Source organism: Rana temporaria, chromosome 10 (genome assembly GCF_905171775.1).
Source record: "Rana temporaria chromosome 10, aRanTem1.1, whole genome shotgun sequence".
In the NCBI taxonomy this organism is placed as follows: domain Eukaryota; kingdom Metazoa; phylum Chordata; class Amphibia; order Anura; family Ranidae; genus Rana; species Rana temporaria.
Window position 1 is genome coordinate 86,997,146 of NC_053498.1, and position 24,827 is coordinate 87,021,972.

Sequence of the window (24,827 nt, forward strand, 5' to 3'; positions counted from 1 at the left end):
AGCCGTCGTATCTATGCGCCTGATTCTTAGAATCAGTTACGCATAGATTTGTATTAGATCCGACCGGCGTAAGTCTCTTACGCCGTCGTATCTTAACTGCATATTTATGCTGGCCGCTAGGGGCGTGTACGCTGATTTCCGCCTAGAAATATGTAAATCAGCTAGATACGCCAATTCACGAACGTACGCCCGGCCGACGCAGTACAGGTACGCTGTTTACGTTAGGCTTTTCCCGGTGTAAAGTTACCCCTGCTATATGAGGCGTACATGAGGCGTACCAATGTTAAGTAGGGACGTCGGGCCAGCGTCAAATTTTTCACGTTTTACGTTGTTTGCGTAAGTCGTTCGCGAATAGGGCTGGGCGTCATTTACGTTCACGTCGAAAGCATTGGCTTCTTGCGGGTTAATTTGAAGCATGCGCACTGGAATACTTTCACGGACGGCGCATGCGCCGTTCGTAAAAAGCGTAATTTACGTGGGGTCACATTAAATTTTCATAACACACGCCCACATCTACCACATTTGAATTAGGCGGGCTTACGCCGGCCTATTTACGCTACGCCGCCGCAACTTTGGTTTGAGAATACGGCACTTGCCTGTCAAAGTTGCGGAGGCGTAACGTAAATAGGATACGTTGCACCCGCACAAAGATACGCGGTTCTACGTGAATCCGGGCCACAGATTTTTCATCAACAATAAGGTGTTAATTATTTTACATGTTTTACTATTTAAATATTTTAAGTATGATATTTATTGACTTTCAAAATATTTTTATTAAAGGATTTTAAAGAACATCGATTGTCATAGAAAATGATTTGGCTCAACAATTAATAATGTAATAAAAATAGTGAATAATATGTCCATATGCCTGGAAGTAACAGGCTTACAAGAAATAATGTGCCAAGGATGAAATGTTCAGATGTGTTAAGGATCTACTTGTAGGGGTGTTAAAATAATTTCTCTCATCCTGGATAAAGTAGAGTTTTTTTTTTTTGTTCTATTTAGGAAAGATTGAGTATTTTTGCATCCTGGGGTATCTAGCTTCTGGCTAAATTCCAGTTACGGTGTGAGTTTAGGACAACTGAGTGAGCATTGTTATGTGCCAGGGAATGCCTGAATGATTAATTCATTTGAGTGCCAGTGCAGAATTCTTTAAAAATGACACAGAAGGTCGATGTGAATACTGACTGGGCTAATAATAATAAATTGATATCTATTCAATAAGCTCATCTTCACAGGTGCAAACCCCATACTCCTTCACACACCACTAACACCACTTCCTGTTTTATGGGCTGTTCTCTGGAAGTGTTAACTCCCTGTGTGCATTCACGGACGACTTGTGCAAAAAAACAAAAATTTGAAATTCGACGCGGGAACGACGGCCATACTTTAACATGGCAAGTCTAAAGATAGGCCACGAAATACCAGCTTTAACTATACGCCGGGAAAAGCCGACTAGCGATGACGTAAGAGAATGCGACGGCCGCGCGTACCTTCGTGAATTGCCGTAAACAGCTAATTAGCATACCCGACGCGGAAAACGACGCAAACTCCACCCAGCTGGCGCCGAAGTATTACACCTACGATCCGAAGGCGTACGAAGCCGTACACCTGTCGGATCGAAGCCAGAAGCCATCGTATCTTGGTTTGAGGATTCAAACTAAAGATACGACGCGGCAAATTTGAAAGTACGCCGGAGTATCAGCAGATACACCGGCGTACTTCTTCTCTGAATCTGGCCCACAGTGTGTAGTGACATGGGACAAGTCGCTTTTCAGGGTAACTCTGTACTTTATCTGCTGCACACAGTGGGGGCTCATTTATAAGTCGGGGAACTGCCTTGAAGCTAGATTATTCACATGACCACAGAATCCTGAACACTACTGAAATAAATGGGCACAGAAAATGTAAAAATAACATACATAATAAATGAAGTAATCATTCAGTAGTAGACAATCACAAAACAACCAATTTACAAGGGAAGACAAAAAAGGAACTATAAAAAATTATTTAGTTAACATATCTGAAAAGAAGTGAGAAGTAATACAAACATATTTTACGTTAACACCCCCCCCCCCCCTTCTCCATAATTAATAATAAACTATTCAATTTCCTGTAGCTATGAAGTCATATAATTAATAATTCAAATATAATATACTAATTACCAGTAATCTAACTACACAATCATACACATATATGCATACATACACTACATGCACATACACACCCAATAACAATAATACGAAAATAAATCAATAACAATGTTAATAAACACACAACAATAGTTCAAACACCTTCATTCTTATAACTTGAACAAATCATTTTTTAAGACCTCTTTTTAAACTGGTTTCTGCTTAGGTATTTCCACAGTTTCACTCCACAAATAGAAAAACAGAAGCTTTTCTTAGTTGTCCGCACAGTCAGTTTCTTAGAATTAAATAGTCCCCTTAGATTATAACTCCCCTCCCTTGCAATAAATATGTTTTGTATATGTTCTGGTAATAAATAGTCTGCTTTAAATATTATTTGTGCAGTCAGTAATTGCACCATGTCCTTGAATTTTAGGAGTTTTAACTTCTGGCCATTTTCTAGGTCCATAGGCAAGGGATTGTCAAAAAAGGGCATGGGCAAGGCAGTGGCTTGGGCAGCCCATCTCCCCTACAGTTAGAACACACCCATGGAACACCCTTAACCCCTTGAGCGCCCCCTAGTGTTAACCCCTTTCCTGCCAGTGTCATTTTTACATTGATCAGTGCATTTTTATAGCAATGATCAATGTAATAATCTCACTGGTCCCCAAAAAGTGTCATTTGGGGTCAGATTTGTCTGTCGCAATGTTGCAGTCCCATTAAAAATCACAGATCGCCGCCATTACCAGTAAAAACAATAAAAAATAAAAGTCCCTAAATCTATCCCTTAGTTTGTAGACGCAAAAACTTTTGTGCAAACCAATTAATATACGCCTATTGTGTTTTTTTTTTTTACCAAAAATACGTAGAAGAATATATATCAGGCTAAACTGATGAATAAATAATTTTTTATATCTTTTTTTGGGATATGTATTATAGCAGAAAGTAATTTTTTTTCATTGACAGTCTTTTTTTGTTTTATATCGCCAAAAAATAAAAAAACACAGAGGTGATTAAATACCACCAAAAGAAAGCTCTAAACAAAAAAAAAAAAAAAAATTTGTACAGCCGCACTCCTGGAAAAGATTCCTGAATTGTCCTTTAATGGTAAAATGGAATACACTACAATCCACAGCAAAAAGGTGAAAACGGGAGACACAGCTGACGTTTCGTACTGATACTCAGTGCTTACTCATAGCAAGAAAGCTCTATTTGTTGATAAAAAAACATTTTGTTTGGGTGTAGCGCCGCACAACCGTGAAATTGTCAGGTAAATCGATGCAGTGCTGTATTGCAAAAAATGGCCTGGTCATTAAGGGGGCAAATCCTTCTGGGGCGTGGTTAAACATGTAGCTTTTGGTGTGATGCTGCATAACTACTATAGCAGGTATGTCTAAAGTCTGGCCCGTGGGCCAATTGCGGCCCACCTTCCGGTTTCAAACAGCCCCACTGTTAATTTGTATAATTATATATATCAATATATATATCTTTTGTGGCCCCCAACAAATCCCTGAGCGCCGTGGGGGCCACAAAAGATATATACCTATATTTATTGAAAGGTAAGGTGTTGGGGCGCTTACTAAATAGTAATACAATCCAGTGATAACCATCAAATAAACAATAAACAGTAAAAAATTCCTATAAATCACAAAATGAAAATTATAATATAAATTCCGTGCAATTCCGTGCAGTAAGTGCATACATTTCTTGTACAAAAATACAGGTATAACAAACAGCATAAAATGTGTGCAACAATTAACAAATAAATACAAGGTGCATAATGAGGTGCATCGAAAATCAGAATCACAGAGCTGATATAAATCCTGAGGAGATGCAAAGACAGCACTAAAAATAAAAATGAAAATATGTTCAATAATAGTGAAAATAAAGTGGATACAAGTCTTCATGCAATGTGCAATAAAAAACATCTTTGTGCAAAAATTAGCAATCAGGGCCAGACTCCAAACATGCAGCCCAAAAACGAAAGATAAATGTCCACAGGATTTTCCAAAGTGCAGTGCTCAAAGCCAAATCAAAATGTGCTCCACTCCAAGTGCCCGGTTTCCCCAGCCTCTCACCTCCAGGTGACTTAAAATAAGCCTGAGGCCTAGTACACACGAGAGGATTTATCCGCGGATACGGTCCACCGGACCGTATCCGCGGATAAATCCTCTGGAGGATTTCCACGGATTTGGATCCGATGGAGTGTACTCACCATCGGATCGAAATCCGCGCCAAAATCCCCTCGCGATGACGTGTCGCGCCGTCGCCGCGATGATGACGCGGCGACGTGCGCGACGCTGTCATAAAAGGAATTCCACGCATGCTTCGAATCATTACGACGCATGCGGGGGATCCCTTCGGACGGATCGATCCGGTGAGTCTGTACAGACCACCGGATCGATCCGCGGGAGCCAATTCAAGTGGATAGATTTGTAGACATGTCTACAAATTTTTATCTGCTGGAATTGGGAAATTTCCGCGGATAAATATCCGCAGGAATGTACACACCATAGAATCTATCCGCTGAAACCGATCCGCTGAGATTTTTCAGCGGATGGATTCTATCGTGTGTACGGGGCCTGATATGTAATCCCACTGGCAGCAGCTTCTCTCTCACAATGCGTGTAACACCGTTGCAGATCACTTTAACTCCACAATGGTAGCGTTTAGGCAGCATTTAAGCCCCTCTTCCTTTGGACCAATGGCTCCCCACAGGGTACATATAAGAAGGAATACGCTCACAATAGTGTAAAAACGTAAGTAAACTTTAATAAAAATGTAGTAAACAATCACATTCAGATTAAGGACAAAGGCATCAGACACAGTAGCTTCTCCACTCCCAGCCGAGAGCGGAGTTGACGTCACTGACGGCTCACTTCCCTCACGCGTTACGTGGCTGTACACGCCACTTAATCATAGGGTCCTATGACCCTGTGATTAAGTGACGTGTACAGCCATTTAAATCACTTTTTTTCCTTCAGAAATGACATTTTGTGAAGACAGTTCTAAGCACAGGAAACAAGCGCTACTTCACAGGTATACTATACACCCCCAGGTATGAAATTTAAAGGAACATTTCACTTTTATTGTTTCACTTTAAGCATTCTTAAAATCACTTCTCCCGAAAAAACTGACGTTTTTAAAACTTTTTTGCATTAATACATATCCCCTGGGGCAGGACCCCGGTCCCTAAACATTTTTAATGACAATAACTTGCAAATTAGCCTTTAAAATTAGCACTTTAGAATTCAAACGTTCGAGTCCCATAGACTTTAACGGGGTTCTAAAGTTCACACAAACTTTTGGTCTGTTCCCAGGTTCTGGTGGGGGTGTTCAGCTCATCCCTAGTGACCAGGCAGTGGGAAAAGCAAATATAATTCTAGGATGCATCACTAGAGGGATCACCAGCAGAAGGAAGGAGGTTCTGATTCCAAAATATATATCTTTAGTGAGACCTTATTTAGAATACGGTGTCCTGTTCTGGAGACCTCACTTACAGAAAGATAAAAACGAGTCTAGAGAAGGGTAACAAAAATAGTGATAGGACTGGAGGATAAAACATTTACAAGAGCGACTTCAGAAACTTAATATGTACAGTTTTGGAGGAAAGGATTGAAAGGGGAGACATGATTTAAACCTTTAAATATATCAAGGGGGGGAATAAGATTCAGGAGGACAGTTTTTTTCAATATGAAACCAAAATCAAGAACACAGGGACATGACCTCAAACTATCTGGAGGGAAGTTCAATACTAATCTTAGAAAGTATTATTTTACTGAAAGGGTAGCTGATGCTTGGAATAAAGTTCAAACAGAGGTAATGAGACAGTCAAAGGTAAATGGCTTCAAACATGCTTGGGACAAACATAGATCCATACTCGGATAAAAAGCTAATGCACAAATACAAAAAAAAAAAACGGCAGACTTGATAGACTTCTGTCTTTTTTTCTGCTGTTGCTTTTCTATGTTTCTATTCAGGCCGCTTAAAGGGAAACATTAAAAATACAAAAACATTTCAATTACATGCTTGGGGAATGCTTTAAAGCTGTGTGTGGGTTTACAGAACATTACGATTCTCACAGACATTATCAGCAACACTGTATTGTGGCAGAACATTAATTGTTTGTGTAATATTTTTCCGCCAAGGTAAACTTACATTATTTCCTGGCTTCCAAACAGCAGTAGCAACCCAATATGACTGATTTAGCCCAGGTTCACACTGAGCTGCGGGAATGAAGCCGTGCAAGTTCAGCTGAACTCGCACAATTTCACTCCCGCATGTCAGTCCCGATTTCAGCCATGGTTTCTGCACAGATGTCAATAAATCTCAGGCCAAAATTGCAAAAGGTAGTACAGAAATGTCTTTTTTGAAATCGGTGCAGCGCCGCAGATGCGGCGTCGCACCTATTAGGACAGTGCCATTGTCGGCAATTTCCGCCAATTTGACATGTGATTTGACATGTCAAATCACATATCAAAATGCTCTAGTGTGATCAAGTGCTTACTCTAATGAAAAAAATATTTATTAAGTAATATTTACAAAGACAATTGATTTTTTTTTGTAGCAGTGATAGACCATAATTGAGCAGTGGAAGTAACAAGACGTTATACCAAAAGTGAAGGTAAATATGTTGAAAAATACTTACAAACTTACAAATTGCCAGTGGCACATAGCTTGTGATCCTGTTTTTGGTACCAAACTGTATTGTGTACAAAGTGTAACAAGATGTCAACCCAGAAGTTACAAAAACACCTCAAAAGTACCAACCCACATTCCAGAGATGAGTCAGTTGTTATGCTGAACTCAAAACATACGTGTCATGTTTCAGTGACAGCAGACATATGCCACAGTGGCTAGAGAGTATTTAAACAGACTAATTTGGGCCTGGGGAATTAATCTTTAATTTTATGAAATTGTTGTTACTGAAATAACAACTAGAGTGTGTTTTTTCAAATACAGCAGCCATAAATATTGTATCGACTCACTGTACAGTATGCAAGCATTTGTACTTGGCCCCTATGTTAGAGGAAAAAATGAGGCATAAGTTTGTTGTGAAAAACAATTCCTTTAATGTCAAGACAGGGCACTATGAGCTGCAGATGACAAGCTGCTTTGTGCCTTGGAAACAAAGAAGGGGGTTAATGAAGGCTTGGTTAGCCACTCCACCACTTTTTCCATGTGCTCTGGCTGTAAATAACATCCAGTGCCAGAAAAAAAAGGCACACATGCCAGAGGCGTAACTAGAACCTTCAGGGTTCCGGTGCAAGAAACCATGAAGAGGCCCCCCGACCCTGGCAGAGGCCCTTTCCTCTGAACCCGGGGCCCTCAATCTCCATCTCCAAGCTCCAGAATGAATGGATAGGAAAAGCTCTGTATAGAGCTTCCCATTCATTCACAAACTGAAGCATAGTAAACCTAGTTATAAATGGACACAATGAGTGTGGTAATGATCACTTACTGTGTCCATTCAGAAAAGGAAGGGTCTGGAGGGGAGGCACTGTGAAAGGAAGGGGGAAATGTAACAAGAAGGGGCAGCATGACAGGGGCAGTGTGACAAGAGGGAGGCAGTGTGATGGAGGAAACAGTATTATGAGGGGGATATTGTGACAGGAGGGGGACAGTGTGACAAGGGGGCAGTGTGACAGGGCACAGTATAATGGGGGGAGTGTAATAGGAGGGGGCAGTATGGCAGGGAGGATATTGTGACAGGAGGGGGGATGTGTTACAGGTGAGGAGGGGGCAGTGTGACAGGAGGGGGGGAGTGTGAAAGGAGGGGGAACTGTGAAAAGAGGGGGGCAGTGTGACAAGAAGGAGCAGTGTGACAGAAGGGGGCAGTATAACAGGGGGCAGTGTGATAAGAGGAGGGCAGTGTAATGGGGGATATTGTGACAAGAGGGGGCAGTGTGACAGGGGTAAGGTACCAGGGAAGTGTGACAGGAGGAGGGCAGTGTAATAAGAGGGAGCAGTGTGAAAGGTGGGGGCAATGTAACAATGTAACAAGAGGGGGCAGTATGATGGGGGGGGGCAATGTGACAGGAGGGGGAAGTATGACAGAGGGAGCAGTGTGACGAAGGAGCAGAATGACAGGTGGGGTGGGCAGTGTGATGAGGTGGTATTGTGACAAGGGGGCAGTGTGACAGGTGGGAGGGCAGTGTGAGGGGGCATTGTACAGTAGAACACACAGTATGCTCATTCAGGTGCTGAGCTTACCTTGCCTGGCAGGAGAATACTAGAGTCAAGCAGTGGGAGCCGCCTGTCTTGGCAATTGACAACTTCCAGGAACACCTAGCACCAGGCTGGATAGGAGGGGTGGCGAGGGGCAATGGCATATAGTGGAACCGATTTTTTTTTCTCCTACAGCCACGGAATGCCTGCTTCTCCTCCTCTCACCCCTCATAGCTGCATAGTTAAAAAAAAATTAAACTGCCACAAGAAAAAAAACATCCAGAGAATATCTCCTGTTGAAGACTCGCTTGACTGATGTCCATTCTGGCTCCTGATCCTGCTTGCTGTTCCACTATGCTGATTCTCCAATTTCCTGATTTCCTGGCCTCTCCTGAAGTATGCTGATCTCTGGCTCCCTGACATCTTGGCTTATATGACTATCCGTTCCTGTTACCAAACTCTGGCTATGATTTGACTACATTGCTCTGTTTACCTTTTACTATTATTATTATTATTATTATTATTATTATTATTATTAATAATAATAATAAACAAGTGTGATTTTTAACTGCACTTCTGTTTAGGACTGATTCATGGTTTTGACAGGTGGGTAGGACCAGGCACCTACTAACTCTGTCTGCCCAATCTCCAGCCTATTTATCCTCTTCTCTGACTGCCTACTGGGCATAAATCCCCAGGAATTGGTCAGAGGGTAGTAAATATTCAAGCTGAGGATTTGTATCCCCCCGACCGAAACAATCAATCCAGCATCTTGTGGAACTACAGCCAGAGCAGACAATTAAATTCCTCTGACTAAAGTGAGTCAAAAACTAAATTTCCATAGCAACCTAGGAAGGTGCTACACTAGCATAAATTGAACCTTTAGCCATCCTCCTGGTTCATCTATTGAGAATCAACCTTTGGCCTCCTTCTCTTCCAGACCTTAGAGATTTTGCAAGTAAAGTAGGTAATAGGGTCACTTTTCTTCTTGTAGTGGTCAATGAACTACCTCCTCAGCACAGCCACGAAGCCAATGTCCCTGTAGATTAACTCTAATGCCAAAATGATCAGATTAAAGGAGTCTCTTGCATCAGTTAGGGCATATCATATTCCCATGTAGATTTCCCCTTCCATTGTGATCAAAGCCAATTTTTGAAGATTTTATAGTGAATTTTAAGACTGAATAGGGCTATAGATGCATAATATGCCAAATTGATATACAGTCTAGTTAAAATGGATAAATATTTCAGCATTCATCACATCGGGTTCTAGGAGTATAGTGTGTCTCACCTGTTGTCAGTCTACAGAATTGTTCACACAAGTGCGCACTAGCAGTAGTCATGGGCAGTGTTCTGGGTTCAGATCTATGGTGATGCACCTCCAGAGGTCCATTTTTTTTGGTGGCGTTGAGAAGACATTGGACATCAATGAAAATAAAACATATTGATAAACAGGCCTGCAACCCACTTCACTCTGCATTCCATGAGCTTTTTTTTTCTCAAACAAAGGTCTTTTATTGAGCATGTATAAAATAAATACAGTTTACATTCTCCAGAGCTTTTTAGAACATTGAACATTGCATGGGAGAGTACACATAAAAACCAAGCAGTGTATTACAGTCAAATCCCCAACACCTTGTAAGGATTCCAGGAGACAATTCCCTCCCTATCCCTTCCGAGGCCCGTAAGGGCGCCCCCTATTCAGCCGGCAGCGGCCTTAGAACAGTCTGTCATACACCAAGTCTATTGGGGCCAACCCAGGAACACCCAGCCACTTCGCCCATAACTTTTCATATTTACCGCTCGACCCTCGTTTCTGATATACCACCTTCTCTAATCTAAGAGTGACTCCCATTTGTGTAATCCATTCCTGCACTGTTGGGGGTTCAGTGTCCTTCCAGTGTCTTAGTATCATCAGGCGGGCCTGGAACAGAGCCCTGCCTATAGCCTGTCTAGGGATAGCCTCTGCCAGGATACCCTCCGTGATCCCAAGAAGACAGACCTTGGGATCCAAAGGGACTTGGGCCTGAAAGGCCTTATTAATCGAATCCACCACCCCCGACCAGTACAAGTGGAGCTTCGGGCATCGCCACAGAAGGTGAATGAGGTCACCATGGTCCCTGCAGCATCTAGTGCAGCCGGGGTCCACCTCCAGTCCCATCCGCGCCAGCCGGGCCGGCGTATAGTGTACCCGTAGAAGGATGTAAAGTTGTGATAGTCTATGTGCCACGTTCAGGGAGCAGGCGGGGATCGCCTGCAAGGCCTCTTCCCACTGCTCATCCTCAAACGCACCCACATCCCGTTCCCACTGCGCCACCGCCTTATGCGGGGCACCCGGTAGGAAGAGGTTTAGCAACATAGCGTAGCAGTTGGATATAAAACCCTTATATGTGGACACATCTAATAAGTAATTAAATACCGGGGCTACATTCAGCGCCCATATGTCATCCTCCTGCTGTGCATCGAATGCATGTTTAAGTTGTAGGTAATAAAATTGCATGGACGCAGGGAGTTGAAAGTCCTCCCTGAGTTCTGCAAAAGGTCTCAGCTTGCCCGCCCTTACAATGTGTGACATTGCGGATATACCATGCCCTTTCCATCTCGATCCGTACGGTATCTTAGCTATCTCTCGGTAGTGTAGGTTATCCCATATGGGGCTGTATTTTGTGAACCCTGTCACGCCTTGCATCATCCTGATCTTGTTCCAGACCTTTTGCATGAGGACATATGTGGGAAACCGTCTGTTGGATTTCGCATACTGCAATGCTTCCAATCCCTCCGCCACCTCCGCCCCGGTCGTGAACCTGAGCAGGCGAACCGAAGAGTCCTTCAGGTTCAACTGGAGGTCCCCTTGGGGGGCAGACACTCTCGCAATATGCTGCGCCTGGGAGGCTAAATAGTAGAGCCAGGGGTTGGGCAATGCCAATCCGCCGGCCTCCTTTGGACATTGCAGTTGTTCCAATTTGACCCTGGGAGGTTTTGCTAACCAGATTAATGAGCGGAAGAGGGAATTAATAATTCTAAATTTTTTCAGAGGGATGACCATCGGGGAGTTATGTAATATGTATAGCAGTTGTGGCATAAGGATCATTTTTATTAGATTCACCCTCCCAACCAGTGACAGTTTAAGTTTGCTCCACACCTTGACCCGGTCCCTACAGCGATTAATCAGCGGGGTAAGGTTGAGTTTAATGTAGTCTAGTGGGCATGCCGTGACTTGGATACCCAGGTACCGAAAAGATTCAGATACCGGGATATCTTGTATATTATTCACGGGCGGGATAGATCGTCGATCAAGCAGTAGCAAGGAGGACTTGGTCCAGTTAATAGTCAGGCCCGAGTAAACGCCGAACCGTCGGACCACCGTCATGGCCTGCGTCAACGACCCGGCCGTGTCCCCTAGAAGCAGCATGGTATCGTCGGCATACATCATAATTTTCTCGTGCAGGTCTCCAAAATGGAATCCCTGAATCAAAGGATCTGCCCGAATCATGACCGCAAGAGGTTCAATGGCCAGGGCAAAGAGGAGAGGCGACAATGGGCACCCCTGCCTCGTGCCCCTGTGCAAGTCAAAAGTGCGCGACACCCTACCACCCTCCCTTATCGCCGCCACCGGGGAAGAGTATAGGAGTCGGACCCAGGAAATGAAGCCCTCTCCAAACCCAAATTTTCGCATCACCGCCCAAAGATACTCCCATTCAACACTATCAAACGCTTTGTGTGCGTCAAGAGATAGTAGGGCTCTGTCTCCCATGTTGTCCGCCTGAGATTGCATATTGAGAAAGAGTCTCCTCAAGTTTATCGCCGTCGATTTCTGCGGCATAAACCCCGACTGGTCAGAATGAATAATATTAGAAATGGCACCATTCAGCCTGACCGCCAGGACCTTGGCGAGAATCTTTACATCGTTCTGTAATAGGGAAATCGGTCTATAGGATCCCGGGTCAAGCGGGTCTTTGTCGGGTTTGAGGATCAAGACAATGTTTGCCCTGGTCATCGACTTGGGGAGAGTGCCCACCTCCCTTGCGGCATTAAATACCCTCAAGAGGTGTGGGAGCATCAGTTCCCCGTATTGTTTGTATACCTCCGCAGGGAGGCCATCATCTCCAGGGGCCTTGGAATTAGGGAAAAGGCTAGTCGCCATCTGCAGCTCACCCAAAGTCAGAGGTGCCTCCAGCATCTCCTTATCAGAGGTCGACAGTTGCGGTAACAGGACAGGTTCCAGATAGTCCCCCAACGAGTCCAAGGAGTATGTACCCCTGGACTCATAGAGGGAGGAGTAAAACCCGACCAGCTCCCCCAGGACCTGGTCCGGGGAGTTCGTCACCCCCCCACCCGAGGCGCGTAGCGCTCCAATGGAGGGAGACATCTGCTGGGCATGGGCAATGGTGGCCAGCATACGGCCTGTGTGTTCACCCTCCTCATAGTAAGCCGCCTTTTGGAAAAAGCGTTTCCTCTCTGCTCCCGAGGTCGTGACCCGGTACAGGGCATCCTGCGCCGACAACCACGCCTCCCTGTTTGAGTCCGAAGGGTCTGCAATAAATTTGGCCTCAAGGTTTTCCGCCATTCGTTCTACCCCTTCCCTAAGTGCATTTGTCCGCCCCTTAACGGCCTGGATCTCAGTGATAAACAAGCCCCTCAGGACAGCCTTGAAGGCCTCCCAAGTGACCGCCACATCATTAGTGTCTGCATGTAAGCGCCAGTATTCCTCAATGCGGGCCTCAATGTGCTCGTGTGAAGGGAAAAGGCTCAGCCAGAAGGCATTCAACTTCCACGGGGCCTTGGCCACCGTCGAAGGGGGACGCACCTCCAGGGACACTATCAACGGGGAGTGATCGGATACACTTCTCAAACCATACCTCATTTCTGAAATATATTTCTCTGCATTGTGTGAGCACAGACATAGATCAATCCTAGACAGGGATGAATAAGTTTTAGAAAAGCATGAAAATTGTTTATCCGCTGGGTGTCTAGCTCTCCAGGGGTCTCCCCACCCTACCTCCTCCGCTAATTTCCTAAGAGCCGTCCGGCGGGTCCCCCTCCCGTCCCCGCCCGGTGGATGTTTATCCACCAGAGGGTCCATGTAACAGTTGAAATCCCCGAAGGCATACAGTGGCACCTCCGGGAATCCCACCTGGAACTGAACCAGAGCCCTCAGTACCTGGTTGTTATAAGGGGGGGGTACATACACAAAAGCAAGAATACATTTGAAATCAAACAGCTTGCACATAATAAAGACATAGCGACCATCAGCATCAACCTCAGCCTGTAATTCCTCATAGTCCAATGAGCTGTGTATCAGCACACTCACCCCCCTAGAGTACGAGGTGTGAGTGGAGTGATACGCCCTCCCCACCCACCGGTATCCCATGCAGGACACAGAGTCAGGGGTCAGATGAGTCTCCTGAAGGGCACAAATAGCAGGCAGCTGTTTTCTCATCAGGGACGAGACCATAGTTCTTTTCAACGGGTCTTGCAGTCCCCTAACATTCCATGACAATACCGTTACCTTCGCCATCAGGGGGGTCGTTGCATGTCACCGGACTGGGTAAAAATTCCAACATTACCGCCTCCCACCGCCCCCCTATTAGAAAAAGATGGGTCGCCCCTCCGGGCTGGCAATTGAAACAGGCTGACATGCCAGGTGCAGAGGGAAAGGCTTGACCTCCCATGAGAAAAAAAAGAAAAGAAAGGTAAAAATAAGACAAAAAAAGCTCTGGAGTAATTTGAAGCAACGTAGAGAGCAAAGATAGACATCCGTGCATCCGAGCACTTCGCTAATTTCTTCCGCTGCAGGCCAACCGCCTGGAAAGGGTGTGTGCCCCCCTGCTCCCAGGACCTTTGCAAACTCAAACTGTGGGGTGCCAACGGGCAGCCCCTAAAACCGTGGGACAACAGGTCCCTGTGACCTTCCAGGTAAGCAGCACCAGTGGCCGCCGCCACTGCTCTCCTCAGTACTGGGTGCAACAATAACAGTGTTTCCGAACTCGCATTTCAGAGCAACAGAATAAAGGATGTTGTGTGTTTCCGGCATAACCCTCATCCAAGGGGCAACTTTGGTAATTCGTGTGCTAATGTGAGCAAGTATCAGTCCTCTTCCGCATGGGGCCTCCTAACCTGACGTAGTGCCCCTTCGTTAGCATCCAGCCAGTCCGAGGCGTCAGCAGGGTGTTCAAAAAAGTGAGCCTGACCATTCAAAATGACTCTGAGTCTCGCAGGGTATAACATGGCATAAGGGGCCTGCACCTTCTGCAGGCGTTTCTTTATTTCTGTGAACCGGGCACGGCTTTTCTGTACCGCCGCAGAGAAGTCCGGGTAGAATGAGACCCGGGTACCGTTAAACTGGACATTCTTCTTTTCCCTAGCCAGCCGCAGTATAATTTCTCTGTCCCTGTAATTCAGCAGGCGGGCCAGGATCGGGCGGGGGGGGTTGCCCGGCGGGAGAGGCCTAGTTGGGACCCTGTGGGCTCTCTCAACCGCATACAAGTGAGTAAAAGAGTCTTTGCCGAACACCTCGGCCATCCATTGCTCCACAAACTGCGTGGGGTCACGGCCCTCCACCTTTTCTGGCAGTCCGACTATGCGAACGTTATTGCGTCTGAGACGGTTCTCAAAATCCTCTGCGCGCATATCAACCGCTCTGGCCAGTCTCGAGGTGTTCTGGGTTTCCCTAATCAATGGGGGCATTCTGTCTTCCAGGTCACTGATCCTTCCCTCCACAGCCGTGGTCCTCTCCCTCATTTTCTGTATGTCATGTCTGATCAGGCCTACCTCCTCCTCCAAACTTCCAAATCTGAGCCGCAATCCATTTACAGAGGCTGTACATTTATTCACTGCCTTTAGTATAGCAGCAAGAGTGGGCTGGTCTCCCCCCTCCACTTCAGGCTCCTCAGTATCCCACTGCAGCCCTGCGCTGCTCTCAGTATGATTCAATATGGCCCCTGCTCCCTGTACATTCTCTTCCTCCTCCATCTCAGTGTCACTGTGTGGGGCACAATCATCCATGGGCTGCGCGCTCGTTTCCGGGGGTTTCCCTGTTAATTTCTGGGCATAGTACCTCATATCTTTGGGGGGGTCACCGGAGCCCTCCTTGTTCTTTTTTGGGGCTTTACTCACAGTTTCTTTCCCCCTGTCCCCTCCGCGCGCTCTCTGGGCTGATGGCGTGGCGGCGCCATCTTGGATTTCCGGCCTCGAACCGTCTTGCCTCTGTCCCCGGGTCATCATGCCCTCCGGGAGTGAGCCGAGCAATGCAGGGTGCTGGGGGGAGGTTCCCCTACCGTCCAGGGTGAAAAAATCCGGGTGTTTGAGGTGCCGGAAACCGGATGATTACAGGATCAGTGCGGAGCTCTGTGAACCAGCGTCTGTTCACATGCCGTGCTGGCCACGCCCCGCATTCCATGAGCTTAGTGCAAAGCAGAGGAAATTCCCTATAGTTTAAAACATTTTGATGGTCACTCCAATAGTTGATAATTTTGCAAATTATGACTGTGGCCACCCCCTAAACCCCAACCCCAGAACATGCTGAAATATATCGCTTAAGCACAATAAGAGAAGCTAAAACTTCAATTTCATCATAGTAGTTGAGTTATTCTGTTGTGTAAGACCTGCCCAGCAATGATAGACTAAGGAGGAGAAGTGGTCACAAACAGAAGCTATAATTAAAATGTGGACCTTGTTCAGAAAGACGCCTGCAGAAGAGATGATAATGTACAGTATATACTACAGTAACCTATTACAGGTTCCATTTGTTCTACTAACGTCAAATCAGTAAAGGATGATTTCTAATTTGGTTGCTATAGGTTACTTACATTTTCACATCAGCATTACTGCATTATATTACTGATACTAAATAATCCTTTAAAGGTTGTAAAATGTTTCAATTTATTCAGTCTATTAAAAATCTGAAAAGACTGAGTCACCTGATTATTCCACTTTTTCACAGTGGAACAGTATTTTTTTCTGCTGAACTACAGACAAAAGACCTCAGCTACTTAGAAAAGTGGCAGTATGGAAATTATTCATCTCTGTTACCATTCCCACAAAGCAGAATGCATATGTATATAATTAACCTTTGTCATTAATAACAATGTGAACTTTTCAAATAGCATGTGTTAGAACTGGTTCTACCCTTTAAATATATTATTCTACATTTCAGTGAATAGCAGTCTTAGAAAAGACACAGAAGCTGGAGCTAAAAGTTACAGAATGATACTTGTGTGACTAAGGCTATTATTATTTATCTACAGAACTGTTCTTTAGGGTTTTAAAGAGAACCTTGCAGCTATGGCAACAGGCTTTACTACAGAAGAGCTTACAATCTAAACTCCCTACAGAGGTCAGCTGAACAGACACACACACACACACGGTTTTCTTCCAGCTGTTTCCCTTCCCTTGTGCCACTCAAGAGCATACATCTTGACTATACCGTTTTTTTCACATTGTATACCAAAAATGTATTGTAGGTATTGTAGCGCTACCTCTGTAGGAACTGCTGGTATTGTAATGCTACCTTCGTAGTTTCTGCTGGTTAGGATGGGTCTTCTGTTCTTTGCCTCAACCTTCTCAAGAACCTCAGCCCCACCAACACACCAGGTTGAGTGAACATACAATATCACAGAAATTCATTGAAAGTAATACTTATTACCAAATAGTAGTGCTATGTAAAAGAAAAAATGAATAGAACATCTATTATGGTTTGGTCTTAAATAGTTGCCGACACCCCTGATGAACAGAAAAAAATGGAGGATCCCCCAGGGTGGGGCTTTTTAGGCAACAGTAGTACAAGTAGTCATGGTAGATACAAAATATATAGTAGTTTAATAATAACAGGACGGTATCAAACAACGTTCAGTAAACGTATATAGTACAAAGGTTTAAAAACAACACATTAATGGGGTGTATTGGAAAAAAGGTGAAGAGTCCACAATATAAATACTGGGCCCAACGCGTTTCGGGTTTCCTTCTTCAGGGACCGAAGTATGTGTGGAGTCAGAAAGTGTAACAGACAACTTTTCTAGAAAACAAATAAATGACAATGTGTTGAAAATAATAACATACAGATGAAAAACATTAAACTGGTGCAGATAAGAAAAAATCATACCACCCGAGAAGTTTCAACGGCTCAGCACACCCCTTAAAAGGACATCGCAATCGGGACGCATGGCAAGCCTCAGATGGTAAGGAGAGGAGTGAGGACTGGCATCTAATATCAATCACAGCGTAGCAAGACCTTTGGCCCGAAGTGTCACAGCGTAAAAGTTTATTGATTGTATATATATATATTTTTACCTGTCCAAAATATAAATAAGAGGACAGGATAATATCAACGGTGCCGCAGGCAACAAAAACGAAAAAGAACGCAAAAAAGGATCCCAAAAAAGAAAGCTGAACCAAGATTTTATATATGAGGCTAGAGACATACCTGTAATGACAAAAAGTGGCCAGAGAGGTCAGTAGAGGGATCGGAAGCTAAAAAATAAATGAAAGAAATAAATCCCAGTTTAGAGATGTACAGAGTATAGGAAATGGCATGTAAAGCAATAGTATGGGGGTCAGGGTGGGAAACATGAAGGGACAAAGTACTTACATGGGAAGAAAACACAAGCAGTGTAGAGTGTGTACAGCTGCTGCAGCCATCCAGCAATGTCTGACATTGTGGGGCTGTTTGGCTTTTAAATAGGAGAGGGGGAGGAGTAAGGTGGGAGGGGTCTGTAAAGGAGCCTGCGTTGCTATGGGTCAGTGTGGAAAAGGGGGCGTTGCCTCCAAGTGGGGAGAGGGGAGGGACAGGTAAGCCCTGCTCTCATCATGTGGGAGCCCGCACTAATGACGTGCAGGGAGAAAAAAAAAAAAAAAAACATGGCAAGTGACCAGGAAGATCACCTGACACGGGGGTGGAGAATATGCAGAATAGTTGGTTGCATGTTGGAGAATAAGAAACGTATAATAAAGGGGGCATGACCATTACTAGTACAGGAGGAGAAGGGTATAAAAAGGGTCAGCTAGGGAAAAAGTAGTAAGAAGGATTGGAAATGCAAGATGCAAATAAATGTTTTTGTTATAGAGTGATTTGTAAGCACGGTTGCTGCTCAATGCAAGCAGGGGTTTGTATATACAGTATCTTTATGTACAGGTATGCTCAGCCATAAAATTAAAGGGACAGCAATCTAAGAAGATGTTGTATTAAAAGGATATTATAATTATGCAAGAATGGGGACACGTGGGCCAAAAGGTCCAGGGGCAAAAAGGAAAAAACAGGGGCACGAAAAATGTCCACTGTGTGATCCCTGCCCCTGTTATAGGCGCAGGTATAGACCCATGGTCAAAGACACCAAAAGGTGCATGGGGACCAGGTCAAAAAAGCCGTCTCCCATGGAAGGAGGACAGACGGCTTACGTGCGCCCAGCTAAGGAGTGACAATAAGGGAGATGCCAGTCAAGCCAAAATGCGCTTCGAACGCGAATCCCCAGGGGGTGTACTGAGGGATGAATGGGCATGGTGATAAATACAGGGAAAATCCAGTATGTATTACTGACATGGGCAAATGACAGAGTGGAGAAGGGGGTAATGAAAGGAGACAATCGGTGACATAAGGTCCTCGAAATATAGAGTGGTCTTGGTCATTCTTTTTCACAACCCCCGGAGGAGAAACCTTCCAAAAAAGGCCTGAAGCTGATCTGCTCATTGAGGCCCGGTGGAAGATTGGCCTCTAATTCGGCAATCCACCGAGTTTCATGCTGCAAGAGGATCTTATTCCAATCCCCACCTCTGGGGCTTGGATGGATCCTATCGAGGATTAAAAATTTAACCCCTGAGAAAAGTCCATTATGTTGAGACAAGATGTGGCGCCCTAGTGGTAAGTCTGGGTTGGCCGAACGCATGGCATGTAAATGCCGGGAAGCTCGCTTAAAGAATGGTAATTTGGTTTTACCCACGTAGAACCTCTTACATTGACAGGTGAGTAAGTATATTACGCCAAATGTCTTGCAATTGGCAAAGTGTCTCGGTCTGTAAGGCCGACCGTTGGGTAGTACAATATCACGCTCTATATTGATGTATCGACAGATGGAGCAACCCCCGCAGGTGAAGGTACCCTTCCTTTTGCAAGGGTCTTTCCTGAAGTTGTCCTTGAACTCACTGGCCACTAAGTGGTCTTTGAGTGAGCATGCCCGTCGGTAAGTTATCGCTGGCTCTTTTGGTACAAAGGGACCGAGTTGAGGGTCCCTTTGTACCAAAAGAGCCAGCGATAACTTACCGACGGGCATGCTCACTCAAAGACCACTTAGTGGCCAGTGAGTTCAAGGACAACTTCAGGAAAGACCCTTGCAAAAGGAAGGGTACCTTCACCTGCGGGGGTTGCTCCATCTGTCGATACATCAATATAGAGCGTGATATTGTACTACCCAACGGTCGGCCTTACAGACCGAGACACTTTGCCAATTGCAAGACATTTGGCGTAATATACTTACTCACCTGTCAATGTAAGAGGTTCTACGTGGGTAAAACCAAATTACCATTCTTTAAGCGAGCTTCCCGGCATTTACATGCCATGCGTTCGGCCAACCCAGACTTACCACTAGGGCGCCACATCTTGTCTCAACATAATGGACTTTTCTCAGGGGTTAAATTTTTAATCCTCGATAGGATCCATCCAAGCCCCAGAGGTGGGGATTGGAATAAGATCCTCTTGCAGCATGAAACTCGGTGGATTGCCGAATTAGAGGCCAATCTTCCACCGGGCCTCAATGAGCAGATCAGCTTCAGGCCTTTTTTGGAAGGTTTCTCCTCCGGGGGTTGTGAAAAAGAATGACCAAGACCACTCTATATTTCGAGGACCTTATGTCACCGATTGTCTCCTTTCATTACCCCCTTCTCCACTCTGTCATTTGCCCATGTCAGTAATACATACTGGATTTTCCCTGTATTTATCACCATGCCCATTCATCCCTCAGTACACCCCCTGGGGATTCGCGTTCGAAGCGCATTTTGGCTTGACTGGCATCTCCCTTATTGTCACTCCTTAGCTGGGCGCACGTAAGCCGTCTGTCCTCCTTCCATGGGAGACGGCTTTTTTGACCTGGTCCCCATGCACCTTTTGGTGTCTTTGACCATGGGTCTATACCTGCGCCTATAACAGGGGCAGGGATCACACAGTGGACATTTTTCGTGCCCCTGTTTTTTCCTTTTTGCCCCTGGACCTTTTGGCCCACGTGTCCCCATTCTTGCATAATTATAATATCCTTTTAATACAACATCTTCTTAGATTGCTGTCCCTTTAATTTTATGGCTGAGCATACCTGTACATAAAGATACTGTATATACAAACCCCTGCTTGCATTGAGCAGCAACCGTGCTTACAAATCACTCTATAACAAAAACATTTATTTGCATCTTGCATTTCCAATCCTTCTTACTACTTTTTCCCTAGCTGACCCTTTTTATACCCTTCTCCTCCTGTACTAGTAATGGTCATGCCCCCTTTATTATACGTTTCTTATTCTCCAACATGCAACCAACTATTCTGCATATTCTCCACCCCCGTGTCAGGTGATCTTCCTGGTCACTTGCCATGTTTTTTTTTTTTCTCCCTGCACGTCATTAGTGCGGGCTCCCACATGATGAGAGCAGGGCTTACCTGTCCCTCCCCTCTCCCCACTTGGAGGCAACGCCCCCTTTTCCACACTGACCCATAGCAACGCAGGCTCCTTTACAGACCCATCCCACCTTACTCCTCCCCCTCTCCTATTTAAAAGCCAAACAGCCCCACAATGTCAGACATTGCTGGATGGCTGCAGCAGCTGTACACACTCTACACTGCTTGTGTTTTCTTCCCATGTAAGTACTTTGTCCCTTCATGTTTCCCACCCTGACCCCCATACTATTGCTTTACATGCCATTTCCTATACTCTGTACATCTCTAAACTGGGATTTATTTCTTTCATTTATTTTTTAGCTTCCGATCCCTCTACTGACCTCTCTGGCCACTTTTTGTCATTACAGGTATGTCTCTAGCCTCATATATAAAATCTTGGTTCAGCTTTCTTTTTTGGGATCCTTTTTTGCGTTCTTTTTCGTTTTTGTTGCCTGCGGCACCGTTGATATTATCCTGTCCTCTTATTTATATTTTGGACAGGTAAAAATATATATATATACAATCAATAAACTTTTACGCTGTGACACTTCGGGCCAAAGGTCTTGCTACGCTGTGATTGATATTAGATGCCAGTCCTCACTCCTCTCCTTACCATCTGAGGCTTGCCATGCGTCCCGATTGCGATGTCCTTTTAAGGGGTGTGCTGAGCCGTTGAAACTTCTCGGGTGGTATGATTTTTTCTTATCTGCACCAGTTTAATGTTTTTCATCTGTATGTTATTATTTTCAACACATTGTCATTTATTTGTTTTCTAGAAAAGTTGTCTGTTACACTTTCTGACTCCACACATACTTCGGTCCCTGAAGAAGGAAACCCGAAACGCGTTGGGCCCAGTATTTATATTGTGGACTCTTCACCTTTTTTCCAATACACCCCATTAATGTGTTGTTTTTAAACCTTTGTACTATATACGTTTACTGAACGTTGTTTGATACCGTCCTGTTATTATTAAACTATTATATATTTTGTATCTACCATGACTACTCGTACTACTGTTGCCTAAAAAGCCCCACCCTGGGGGATCCTCCATTTTTTTTTTTTTTTTTTCTGTAAAAGAAAAAAGGCAGCAAACCAGGTAGTAAAGGCAAACTCAATATATTGTCACCCAATATGATTGATAACTAGGCAAGCATAAAATGGATTAACAATAGTAATAATGCACTTTAGCGTACAAAGTGATTAACAGTAGGGATTAGGCATAAGATGACATTTGATGTCCAGATTGGCATAAACAGTAGCAAGGCCACCTTAAGTGCAGCAGTGAGCAGAATTAAAATGTAATCTACCAAGTGATAAAACTGTACTGTCAGTGCACTGTCCAAAAAAATAAAGAGGATGGTAGTGGAATGGCAGGGGAACAAAGGGGCCTTGCAAAGTAATTGTTATGGAAGGGGAACACCTATGAGATGCTCTTCTGCTGGCTATCGTTGGGGCCCTTTAAGAGTGTTGGAGCACTTAACGACAGTCCCAGTTAACCTGCATGTAGTATAGGTACAGTAAAGTCTCAGTACAGGTGCAAGATAGATGTTGTCAAATCTATTGAAAGAAAAATACCATCAGGACTGGGATTAGGGTTAGGGGTTTGGGACTATAGGGACTGGGATTAGGGTTAAGGTTTTGGGACTATGAGGACTGAGATTAGGGTTAGGAGTTTGGGACTATGAGGACTGGGATTAGGGTTAGGGTTAGGGATTTGGAACTATGGGGACTGGGATTAGGGGTTTTGGACTATCTGGACTGGGATTAGGGGTTTGGGACTGGGTTTAGAGAACTAGGATTTTGTGATTTACGTTGTGATGCTCATGCGAGTGTAATTTCTGAATTTATCAGGGTGCATTCTCAGGTCATGATAGAGCAACACAAATTGTCCTCTCTGAGTGCATTTGTTGGATGGGATGAACCCAAAAGTGACGTTGCAGACTGTTGGAGAATATGTTCCCAAACAAGTAGCACAAACATCAGCAGCCGCTCTGTCAGGAAAGGTTCCATCCACTGGTGATATTTATTATTATTGTTTGGCTCGCAGTACTGCGGTTCACCAGCAGGTGTCTCCTGGCAGTTTGGAACTGTCAGGAGAACTTCTCCCTGCTGGTGTTATATTATCTGTGGGACGCAGTACTGGTCTCCACCAGCGGATGGGTCCTGGCAGTGTGGAGCGTACGGCTCTTGCTGCGCTCAGGTGTGACTTGAAGCTAATCACTGACATCTCTACTTATACCCGGCGAGTAAAAGCACACCTCGCCTTGGTATCTATCTTTCTTCCTGACCCTGAGCCTGCAATCCTGACCCTGAGCCTGCTTCTGACCCGACTCGATCCAATCTGATCCTTATCCCAGCCCTTCCTGGACCTGTCCCGTCTGTATCCCGATTTCCTTTAGATCCCTGCCCCACAGCCTATCCATCCTTGCTCTCCCTGTCCGTCTTGCTCCTTGTCCCCCATCCTGCTGATCTCCCCTGGTGTATGACCTCGGCCTGGCTTGTTTACATTTACGGTATCTTCCCTGCATTTGTTTATACTATTTGTTGTGGGTTGTGCACTGGTTGTTTTCACTTGTTTGTCACCTTTTTAATAAATACCTTTTTCTTTCACTTATATGCATTTCTGGTCTCCTCTATGCAGTCACACAGTCTGGTCTACTAGCTTCTTTGACAAGCTCATGATACTCCATTTTCTCCCTGTTCTATTTCTTCTCTCAAAAATAACAGGATGTGCACAGGATGTGATGTAAGGGGGTGGGATTGTTTGTTGACGCCAATGTTTCAAAAGTGATTTAAAAGTGCTATTAAAAAGCATGGGCATTAGCGATATTTTTAGCGATAATGCGGCAAAACGCAGTAAAGCCACGCTAAAAGCGATAGCCGTTTTTGGCACGTTTTGCAACGCCTCAGTGTGAAAGGGGCCCAAAGATCTATATAGCGGAATCAGGCTTTTCTTCCTCCTACTGGTGAACCCTCTAGTTATGCATCCTAAAATTTATTTCACTTTTACCACCGTCTGGCCACACTGTCCGCGGACCAGTTTCAGCAGACATGTTCGGTTCGTGTGTATGGCCGACTGGACAGGTTTCCAGCGGACATTTGTCCAGCCGACCGTTTTGCAGCGGACAAATGTTTCTTAGCATGCTAAGAAACATGTCCGCTGGAAGCCTGTCCGTCGGACATGTTCGGTCGTCTGTACAGACTCATCGTACATGTCCGATCGGCTGCCATCCCTCGCATGCGTCGAATCACTTCGACGCATGCGTGGAAGCATTGAACTTCCAGGTCCTCGTCACCGTGTATCGTGTACGCGCGGATTTCTGTCTGATGGTGTGTACAACCATCAGACAGAAATCTCCGGGCGGACATGTCCGCTGAAAACGGTGCGGCGGACCGTTTTCAGCGAACAGTCCGTCTGTACGAGGCCTTACATATAGATTAAATAGAACAGGACCCAGTACAGAGCCTTGTAGTACACCGTTAGTGACTGGTCTCCGTTCTGAAAGAACTAGACATGTGCAGTTTGTTTCGAATAAATATTTGGACATATTTTTCCTTTTACAGGGATTCGGATATATCCGAATCTCTGAATTACAGTATAAAGAAAAATTACTGAATGCTCCATACAACAAAACGAAATTCGTCCGAATTTCCAAAATTCAAATGGAAATTCAAATCCAATTTTACATCGAACTTCAGTCGAATTTTAACAGCAAGCATACTTCTGAAATCAAAGACTGTGTGTGTTATTAGAGTACTTTTTCAAAATGATGCTGTTTTTGTTAAGCCAAAGGTGGTTTAAAGAGTCATTGTAATCATTTGATTAAGATTTTTCTTTTGTTTGTTCACTTTGCCACATTTGAATAAAAAAAAGAAACGATTTGACTGATTCAAAATGTATTA

The 24,827-nt window shown here is 44.7% G+C and overlaps 2 long non-coding RNA genes across 2 annotated transcripts; one reads left to right on the top strand and one right to left on the bottom strand.

Moving 5' to 3' along the window:
* Nucleotides 1-17,269: 17,269 nt before the first annotated feature.
* On the bottom strand, nucleotides 17,270-18,944 carry LOC120915286. The gene is made up of 4 exons (XR_005743863.1): nucleotides 17,883-18,944; nucleotides 17,718-17,764; nucleotides 17,397-17,584; nucleotides 17,270-17,309 (listed from the first exon to the last, which is right to left on the bottom strand). It is a non-coding gene; the product is annotated as an uncharacterized LOC120915286 (long non-coding RNA).
* A 2,091-nt stretch (nucleotides 18,945-21,035) lies between these two features.
* Nucleotides 21,036-21,740, top strand: LOC120915287. Its single transcript, XR_005743864.1, has 4 exons — nucleotides 21,036-21,127; nucleotides 21,246-21,292; nucleotides 21,426-21,613; nucleotides 21,701-21,740. It is a non-coding gene; the product is annotated as an uncharacterized LOC120915287 (long non-coding RNA).
* Nucleotides 21,741-24,827: the final 3,087 nt, after the last annotated feature.